The sequence below is a fragment of the Choristoneura fumiferana genome, chromosome 22, assembly GCF_025370935.1.
Source record: "Choristoneura fumiferana chromosome 22, NRCan_CFum_1, whole genome shotgun sequence".
In the NCBI taxonomy this organism is placed as follows: Eukaryota; Metazoa; Arthropoda; class Insecta; order Lepidoptera; family Tortricidae; genus Choristoneura; species Choristoneura fumiferana.
The window spans coordinates 45,799-55,981 of NC_133493.1; the positions used below are offsets into that span (position 1 = coordinate 45,799).

At 41.8% G+C, this 10,183-nt stretch overlaps 1 pseudogene; it reads left to right on the forward strand.

Annotated features, from left to right (window-relative positions):
• Positions 1-694: 694 nt before the first annotated feature.
• Positions 695-6,779, forward strand: LOC141440440 (esterase FE4-like; annotated as a pseudogene).
• The last annotated feature ends 3,404 nt before the right edge of the window (positions 6,780-10,183 follow it).

A 10,183-nucleotide genomic window follows, 5' to 3' on the forward strand; every position in this document is an offset into this window, starting at 1 on the left:
TCATTGAATTTCTATCTCATTAATATTCGCAGGTGGTAGAACCTCGTGAAAGGCCCACCCGGTTTGCGACCACCATCTTGCTTGCTAATCCTGCCGTGAAGCAGCAGTGCTTGCACTGTTGGTGTCGGCGTGGAGAGTAAGACAGCCGGTGAAATTACTGGCACGTGAGGTATCCCATCTTAGGACTCTTGGTTGGCAACGCGTCTGTAATACCCCTGGTGTTGCAGATCTTTATGGGCGGTGGTGATCTCTTACCATCAGGAGACCCAATTGATCGTTTGCCATCCAGTCAAAAAAAAAACTATCTGTGAGATCTAGTATTTGCCTCTGTGAGTCTCCGTGTCACTACTTTTAACCGACTTCAAAAGAAGGAGGAGGTTATCAATTCGGTTGTATGTTTCATATATATATTTTGTTGTATATGTTCTCCTTTACCTAATACATAATTTCCTAACCGGTCCTATCCAGTGGGATGTCCACTGCCTTGGTCAATCAAGTAGCTTCTTAGTTTGAAAACGCAACACAATTTGTAGCGTCGCTAGTTTCGCAGATATATCAAGATGGTATCTACTTAGATCCTTTGATGATCCAATTTAAGCTCCGTACGAGTAATTTACTTGAAAACTGCACTTATCAAATTTGTTCTTTTATTATACTTTGACCTTGGTTTTCAGTTCGCGCAAGCTCCCGATTATCTTTTCATCCACCCGGGCGGCTTCTACTCCATGACCGGCCGCAGCGACCTCTTCGGGCCGCACTACTTGCTCGACCACGACGTCGTGCTCGTCACCATCAACTACCGCCTCGCCTCGCTTGGTAACTATTACCTTTTCAATTGCAATTAACTCCATAATATCTACTGACTTGAGATCCAGAATTGTTATTTCGCCGTCAGATTCATATTACTAGATTCAACAGAGGTAAATTTTCCGTTGTATACTTCGACTATGCCACTGACATCGTCAGGTTTCCTGAGCACCGGCGACGCGGTGGCCCCCGGCAACAACGGCTTCAAGGACCAGGTGTCGGCGCTGCGCTGGCTGCGGCGCAACGCGGCGGCCTTCGGCGGCGACCCCCAACAGGTCACCATCGCCGGCTGCAGCGCTGGCTCCATCAGCGTTTTACTGCATATGGTTTCGGACATGTCCAAAGGTAATTCCAGTTATAGTCCACGCAGGGTCAGAGGGAGATGGAGGGTCAGAGCATTTACGACCCTCTCTCTCTTGCTTTAGCATATCAGGCCACTGCGGTGCAACGTGGTTAAAATCCGCGATCAAAAGGACGCACGCTTAACGGCAAACTCCGGAATGTTTACCTAGTAGCTTTTACTCCCTCTGACTGAGAAGTGCTGAAGAATAAGCTACATTATTTTCTCATTATGACTTCTTCAGGTCGGAAGATGCCGAGAAAGAAGTTATCAAATGGAGTCCAGATTTTAGGTTGTAAGGCTGTACCGAAAGAAATATCAAAGGTGATGCACGGTTTCATCGTTTAGGGTTCACATTCACGGTTTAGGGTTGACAAGTAATTCCATGAATAAATTCCATAAAGCACAAGACCGGTCTGAGTGGAGAGCCTTGGGGGAGGTCAATGTCCAGCAGTGAACGTCTTTTGGCTGACGTGAAGTAATTCCATAGATTTGACCATGGATAAGCAGTTAACTCAGAGCTGTAATGGTGCTGCCAGTTCTATTTTGCGCAAGCCAGCCTAAGAGGGTTGGAGGCCTACTTTCCCCTTGCATTCACATTTATTTTTCTAACTTCCAATCAAGTCCCGACCGACTACAGTTTCCCGGTTAGTGTAGGTGTCTGATCTTTATTACTGTTAACTTACTTTCAATACAACTATATAATCCTTGTACTCCAGGTCTATTCCACCGTGGCATAGCGATGTCCGCCTCCCGCTGGGCAAGGCGCCGCTACCAAACCACCAGCTGGACCTGGCACAGAAGCAGGCGCGTATCCTGAACTGCCGACCAACTCCTCGCGCGCTATAGTCGACTGCCTCAAAACAAAGACCTGGCAGGAGATGGGGAACTCGCTGCTTGGATTCTGGGATGTAAGTGTCATTAGAAACGTTAATTAAGGCTACAAAGTCCACAGTACATTGGTGCTTGAAACGTGTCAATCTTTAAAAACAGACTTGTTACACCTTGTTGCCTGTATATTACTTTTTAACCGACTTTAAAAATAGAAGGTTACCTATTCGGTTATGTATTTTTTTTTGTTGTTACCTCAGAACTCGTTATTTATGAACCGATTTGAAATTTTTTTTTCGTTCGTTCGGGCTTATAAATTAGGTCCCATAGGCACTAAATCAGGATCTAATGATTGGATCCTGAGAAATCGAGGGAACTCTTCGAATATTGTAGGCAAGGCACACCTTTGGTACTTTGGATTTTTTAGTTGGTGAAGTGGAATTGATGATGAAGAGCACATTTGACCAACGGAGCTACTACTCAATAACAAGTACTTCACGGGTTGAATTTCAATTACTTAAACATAGTTGTTAAGCAATTTATGCTGGTCGTAATGGATTATGGTGAGATAGAGCGGGTGGTAAAGCACCGGACTCCTCAATAATGAACGTCTCTGCATCCGAAAAAGCAATCTTTCGTAAAATGAGACGAGCAGGTGTCATTAAACTATTGTACTTAAATACATTGATGTAAAAAAATATAACAAAAAATTGGACACTAGAAAAACCATGAAAATAACTTTCTACCAGTCTGAAGTTGGTGCCTCAGCACGAGCCAGCAGGAGTGATTTAAGCCCAATATATAGTGTATAAGTGCGGTAGACAACTATATGTCCACTCCTACTGGCTCGTGCTGAGGCACCGACTTCAGACTGATAGAAATTATTTTCATGGCTTTTTGTAGTTAGTTCAATTTAATGTTTTAATTTTTTTGAAACACAATGACACGGTATGATTCCTCTTTCCAGCAATTCGGCTTTGACCCCATCGGGCTGTGGACACCAGTGTTGGAGCCAGATGTGGGCCAGCCGCGCTTCCTGGCCGTGCAGCCCGCGGAAGCGATACGCGCGCGACGCATCCACTCCGTGCCGCTGCTCGTCAGCCAGACCGAAGACGAGTTCTTCTGGAAGGCTTTCAGTAAGTCACCGCCATGAAAAAATATCGGGAAAGTGCGTGGGAGCGTAACAATGACATATTTTAGGTACGTAATGTAATATCGTTCTTAGGAGGTAAGACTATAGATTAATACAAACCATCCTCACTACTCCTAGGAAGGGGATTGTTTTTATATGGACCTCCACAAACTGACGCCTATTTCGGTCAATTATTATCTAAGTACCATAGGTGTTAATAAATGCCAGTCTCATCTTGCATACATACATGTTAACTATTGCCACGATACATTTCGACAATATCATCAGCTCGCATTTTGCCAGCAAGACTTTGGAGCCGAAAAGTAGATGATACGTTGACGAACTGATCTAGCAGGTACCCGAGTATTTGACGTTTCCCCTAATCTAATTTCGACCTGCAAATTACATTGCGAGCCCGTAAAGCGAACGATTTGAAGTGGTTAATCAAGCGCCGTTTTGTAATACAGCTTAGGGAAACGAGCTTGTATGATTTTATTTTCCCAGGTGTGACCAGGAACAAACGCTTCGGGACCGCATGAATGCTGAATGGGAGACAATCGCACCCATTTCATTCGACCTGCCGAAGACAACGCGGCAGCTGCCAGCCGCCGCCTCAAAGAAGCGTATCTGGGGGGAAGGACGTCACCGACACGCCAGAGAGCGAGAGCGCCCTGGGCAAGCTGTACGGTGACAGCGTGATCGGGTTCAACACCCACAGGTACCAACTATATATACAAAAGACTCAGGACCGACTTTCTCTATAGGTACTAATAATACTCTTTGGGGCCGACCATCGCCAGCTCATCAGCGAGAGGCGCAAAAACCTTGCAACAAGGATCTAAAAAATTGATAACTAATTCTGAGAGAGGACGCGCTGATACGGGGGTGGGGGAGGACTGAAGGGTACAAATCGTAGGCCACCGCGATAATGCACATCAAGAATTATGACACCAACGCGGTTAGAAAGAAAGATATACTTATCTTAATGTGATCTACGACTACGTCAAAAGCTGGCATGCCCGCACACTGGTGAAGCTTAGAGCAGTTACGTACGTAGAACTATTTGTAAGGCAGTTTGCGCACTAGATCCGATTTCACCGTACAAAGAAATAGTTCTAAGTATGTAGCATATTTTCACGGATTCGGATCGGATTCTTTGTTTATTTATTTTATTCGACTGGATGGCAAACGAGCAAGTGGGTCTCCTGGTGGTAAGAGATCACCACCGCCCATAGACACCTGCAACACCAGGGGGATTGCAGATGCGTTGCCAACCTAGAGGTCTAAGATGAGATACCTCAAGTGCCAGTAATTTCACCGGCAGGGATTCTGGTCGTTGTAGTGCGAGACTATCTGTTTGCGAACCTTCGATTCAATATTTGCTAGCGACTCTTTCACGCAAAACATAATTCGAATTTTGGGTGACACATCGGATACTTTGCTCCTTATTTTCTCCGGGATAGCAATACTCGTAAATATGGTTTCGTCTACACCTTGATAGACGTTAATAAATAATGTTCCCTTTTTCAGGATGGCCAACCTGATGTGCCGATACTCGGCGCACCCGGTGTGGTACAGCGAATTCAGCTACATCGGCAACAACAGCTTCCACGAGGACCCTCGCACCGGGAAACCCGAGGGTAAGTTATTCAGAAGAATAAAGGGGACTCAGAATTTGGCCGCCTAGACCCTGTGATTCCAACATTAACAGCTACCGCCTTCTCAGCTCATCGCATCAGCTCTACGCCACTCTTAAGAGATCCCGTGCTTCTCTTTAATCAGATCGATGCTTTAAAGCGTTGCCTTGCCATTCTCTTGCCGTTCGGGACGGTTCACTAATGTCTAATGTTTCACAAATGTTTCATTTGGCCAAATGCATTTTATTCTGAAACTGTAAATGATTCAGGATTTTTATAAAAGTAACCTAACCAAACCTATAGGATTCTACAAAGGGGGTGTCTTGCAATAATTTCTGAATAGTTCTTAGTTTTACAATAAAATTTATTTGGCAACATAAAACATTTGTGAAGCGAATTATTATAATAAAAAAAAACTGTTTGCCGAAATGAAAGGATAAGGAACTTCCGGAGTATTTGATTAAGCTGTCAGCTCTGCTCCTTCGCGAAGAAGTGCTAAGTCAACGATGAAATTGGCATCATCATAGCGTCCTTCTGCTGATCTCTGAAAGAGTGGTTGTTTCCGCAGGCGCTGCTCACCACGACGACTTGATCTACCTGTTCTCTATGAGCTACTTCCGCCCCCCCATCCACGCGAAGTCCCCGCCCCCGCCCGCGCCGCAGGACGCAACCATAGTGGACCGTATGACCGCTATCTGGTACAACTTCGCTACATACGGGTAAGTAACTATCCCAAATGTAACCACATACGAGTAAGTAAGAAGTCAGGTGCATTTCATAATACTTTCAGAGTCATGCATTAGGATTATTCGCGGTAGTTCCTTAACTTGGACCTGGAACTACTAAAATCCGATTGGTTGCAGAAATCTCCCTTAGCGTCGAAATCCGAGGTCAGCTCAACAGGAGTATCCTTTGGCATGCTAAAAAAATTCCTCTTGCTGAGCTGCCCGTCTGCAGCTCGCCCTCTCTCCCGTAAGCCATCTGAGGTTTACAGCAAAGTCGCGGTTTGAAAAAAAACTTGGACCTAATGTATTTTTTTTTCGCACCAGATCGTTTACAAGTGAGGATTTATCTTATAAAAAAACATTAGTTATTGACTGCAGCCAGGTTGCACTAATGTACCTCGCGTCATTCTTTTTATCCTCACCACCTTGTTGGTAGTCTAACAACTTCAGCCTTCAGCAAAACTTTTCCCACGCACAACAAAAATGGAATCAGCTTCCTGAATGGGACAGCATTCCCGGAGCGATCTTAGGTTCTTTAAAAATTTAGTCTCTCAAAGGGCCTGCACTGCATCTATGACATCCCTCGTGTTACGGATGGATATCCATGGGCGGTGATGATTGCTTTCCATCAGCTAAACGATCTTCTTTTTAGTTACATAAAAAATAAGGAACTCCAGAATATTCCACTTGCTCTGACCATGTTTACTTGCAGAGACCCGAACCCGCGCGACGGCGCGGAACCGGCCGGCCTGTCGTGGCCCACTATGACCCCCCACGACAGGAAGTATCTTCGCGTCGACAAGCAGTTCTCCGTCCATGAGAAACTGCACGAGAAGCGGCTGCAAGTGTGGGAGGAACTGTACCCGATGCAGTATTAGATGGAGAGCCAGAGCATAGCACAACTAGGGACCTACGCTAGCTGGCGCGCCGGCATGCAGGATTATTTTCAGAAGCGTGCATTGCATTGCATCTGTATTAGGGTCTCTATATAGGGAGGTGCATTTATAGGTCTCTGTTCCTTCGTCTTGTTTTACATATTTTCTCTTAGGCCAGGGGGTGCAAGTGCTGCTCATACTATTAACAGGCGGCCCCCCGCTCCGTGCGAACCGCGTCCGCTAGCGTAGACCCTGACTCCTACTACAACTTGGTGTGATGGGTGGCAAACGAATTTTCTGTGAGACCCTGTTTACATTAATATAGTAAAATCGTTCCAATAGCGATACATTGTGGTGGCCACAATCCTAACGAGTCCGATACCCTATACATCCGTCATTTTTTTATAAAAAAGTAAAAAAATGTATTTTGTTTGTAATTATTTATTTTAGTTTATTTTGAAAAAATGACTTTCTGCCAAGTTTCTTGCGGCGCATTCTTCTTGGTAATGATGGTCTTTCCGAAAGCGCTGGTAGTTTAAAAAAGTGATATGTATAAGAGCCCTTTGCGGCTTTGAGTATTTATCTAGATGAATACTCAAAGCTTTGCGGCCTACTTGCAGAATAAGTTTTGAGTTTTAATTTTTGATTCGATTGAGCACCGAAGTGCCCTCTAATACTTACTTCGTTTTTTTAGCATTAGAAAGAAAGTAAGCGAACTTGACGTATCTTTTTATTGAAAAACACTTTTAAATAAGTCACAGCAAATATGAACAATTAGCAAGGACATTATGATCATTTACATGCTTTATTTATATATAATAGAATATTCACAACACAAGATACAATAATGATGGAAACAATATATTAATTTAAACCTTATAAACAAGACTATACTGCATAACCATCCTGTAAATTCTTCAGCCACGGGTGACCTGCCACGCACTCTTTCGGCAATCTCCCTGGATAATAAGCTGAGAACTCGTACTTGGAGTTTTCATCTGCCAGGTAACACAAGTTCTCCTGAGGTCTCTATCAGCCGGGACGCATGCCCATCGCAAGGCCTTGGTTTCTTGTCACGACCAGGAACCCTTTATCCACTGCGAGCGCCCAAACTTAATAGTTTTTATTAAAAGAGAAGAGATTTGGCGGCTTTTGAAAACTTGGGCCTAGTCAGCTGCTGCAAGGACATTGTGATTTACATGCTTTTGGTAAAACAAGTAATAGTTAATTTCTGTTTTATTAAAAACGTTTTTCAATAAAAATAATCGTCAAGTTTGTTTACCCTTTTCTTGATGCAAAAAAAAACTATTGAATAATTTTACTGGAATGATGTAAACAGGTACTGATGAAGCCACGACTGGGAGCCAACGGGCGGAGCAGTTAGCGTTTTTTGTACTAATTACGTGTGCTGCCAGGGTGACCACTGTGCAGCACGCAGCACGCAGCACGCGTCTCGGGCGAGCAGTGCACTGCCCGCTGACCGTTTCTACTTGTTTAATTTTTCTAAAATAATGTGCCTTTATAAATGTGTGCCTATTTAAGTAAGGTGATACAAATGATTAAAGTAAATTTATTTATAATGAAAATGTTTTTTTTGTTAACCTCCTTCTATAGCGGAATTGGAAAATACTACAATGGAAAAGCCGGACACCCCGGAATACCTTTTATTGCAATCTATGCCTTCACTCATTGTCTTTAAGTTCAAATTTTTATGTGGATTTCGATGCATTGCATAAGGCTTATTTTTAAAATCACAGTTCAATTGTTAAAGAAATGGCATTTCATGGGCCAGGGCGCATGCGTGCTGGCGGTGCTGGTATTTGCTACTCTTCATCCCCTGACTGTAGTGATGGGAAATAAATAATATCTTATATTATAAATATCGATGTTCTCGACGTGGTGACTTATCGGTTAGGTTAAGTAGGTACATACCCAATAATATTTTTTTTATAATAAGTAATAATAATAAAAATCTTTATTCAATAAGACAAAATAAGTTGTTTGCGATAAAACAAAATGTTTTCCTCTCGATTTCATTATTTTTTGATTTCATGATGACTAACACTGAAGAAAATAACACATCATTAAAATGATTACATACAACGTAGCTGTTATCATTATCACGCATCTCTTACCACAAACATAAAGTAGGTACCTACCAATCCCACTAATATTATAAATGTGAATGTTTGTAAGTCTGTTTTTTGTTTGCTATCTCTTCACGTCTAAACCGCTGAACCAATTTAGATGAAATTCGGTAGGTATACAGATAGATTGCGTCCCGGAAAAGAACAAAAGGTAGATTTCATCCCGCAAAATTTCATAGTTCCCGTGGAATAGAGATAAACGAATATTAGGCTTACGGAGTCGCGTGCAGCATTTGGACATAGTGCCCTGGAAGGAAGCTACAGTACTTTCATTGATGCGTGGTGCGGGTGACAGCAGTCAATATTACAAGACTTGAGTCAAAGTGTCGAAGCTTGAGTCGGTAAAACTAATAATTTAAAATCTTAATCATAATTACTGTCATCATTAATGCGATTATTACTGGCTATTATTTGCCACTTAAGTAAAGCTAAACGAAGTTTGCAAGAATATTCGTTACTTACCAATTAATAACTACAGATATAACTCAAGATCCATTAAGTCCTATCACTAAACGTTACGTTACATGCATATTACATTTCTTCACATAATTGTGCTTTGTATTTAATGAATTGATTATAAAATCTGATAAGTAGCTTAAGTTTATTACGTAAGTACCTATAACATGGTTTTTTATATTTATATTACTATATTTTGTACCCATTATTACAATAAATATATTATGATTATTATTATATTGAAATATTTTACGCCAGTCATATACAGGCTACAACTGAAATATACTTCCATATATGTAGAACGCAGAAACTTTTTTCGAGTAAAACGAAACGTGCATAAAGTGTCACCCGCACCATGCTAGAATTTAAGTAATGTAGTCTATATATTAAGACTTTCAAAAAATTAAACCCCTGTACTAATTGACTTCTTTTAATTAATTATAAAACATTCAAAATTACAATCCCAAACCGTATGCATGCATGACATGCTTTTGACAAGTCTTTTTTAGGGTTCCGGAGCCAAAATGGCAAAAACGGAACCCTTACAGTTTCGTCAAGTCCGTCTGTCTGTCTGTCCGTCCGTCCGTATGTCACAGGCATTTTACTCGAAAAGTACAAGATGTACAAGATGCAGATGTCTTGTCAAAGCCGCTATTTAGTTTTGTAGTTAAATTACCAAAATAAATATTTATAGGGGGGGAACTCCATACACGTAACAGAACTCGAAAAAATATTTTTTAACACATCAACGTGTGGCATATAGGTCGACCGCTCTTTTGAAAAGATAGTAAGGTTTCTCAAAAACTTTTTTGATTAAGTTAAGATTTCCGGAAATAATCGCTCCCAAAGTAGCAAAAATTGTGCCCAAAAAATATGCAAAAAAATATTGAAAGGTAACGCTTAATAAATACTTTCAACGAAAATTGGTTTCCACATAATCGGATATAATGTTTTTGAGTTATTGCCGAAAAACTGCGCTTCTCAACAAAAGGACGTAAGTGCCGTGAAGATACGCTCTTTTTTCTGGTAGTAGATTTTAAGACTGTAGTAGGTGTTTTAATTGCGCACATAATATTACCTACTTGATTTTTTTCGTAATGGCTACGGAACCCTATCTTGGGCGTGTCCGACACGCTCTTGGCCGTTTTTTTATTTTGCTACTTCCATAGACATCCTTCACATCCTACATTATATAAAACAATACATACGAATATTCAAGATGAGAACGTTTTC